This window comes from Lichenostomus cassidix, chromosome 4 (genome assembly GCF_008360975.1).
Source record: "Lichenostomus cassidix isolate B80296 chromosome 4, HeHo_3.0, whole genome shotgun sequence".
Classification (NCBI taxonomy): domain Eukaryota; kingdom Metazoa; phylum Chordata; class Aves; order Passeriformes; family Meliphagidae; genus Lichenostomus; species Lichenostomus cassidix.
This window is the reverse complement of record NC_139484.1, coordinates 9,480,097-9,480,303: the sequence shown is the minus strand read 5'-3', so window position 1 is coordinate 9,480,303 and position 207 is coordinate 9,480,097.

Sequence of the window (207 nt, the reverse complement as noted above, 5' to 3'; positions counted from 1 at the left end):
TTTCTCATGGAAATCCCACGTTATCACTGTACCTGAGAGCTCTGGACAGTCACAACCAACGGTGAAGACCCTCCTCATTTCCTCTTGCTCCTCCTCTGCAACAAAAGCTGCATTTAGGGCATTTTGTGTCCTTGCACTACGGAGCCTTCCAAAGTCCTTGCATCTTTACTGGAAGGCAGATGAAGGGAAGATGAAGCTGGATTCTTG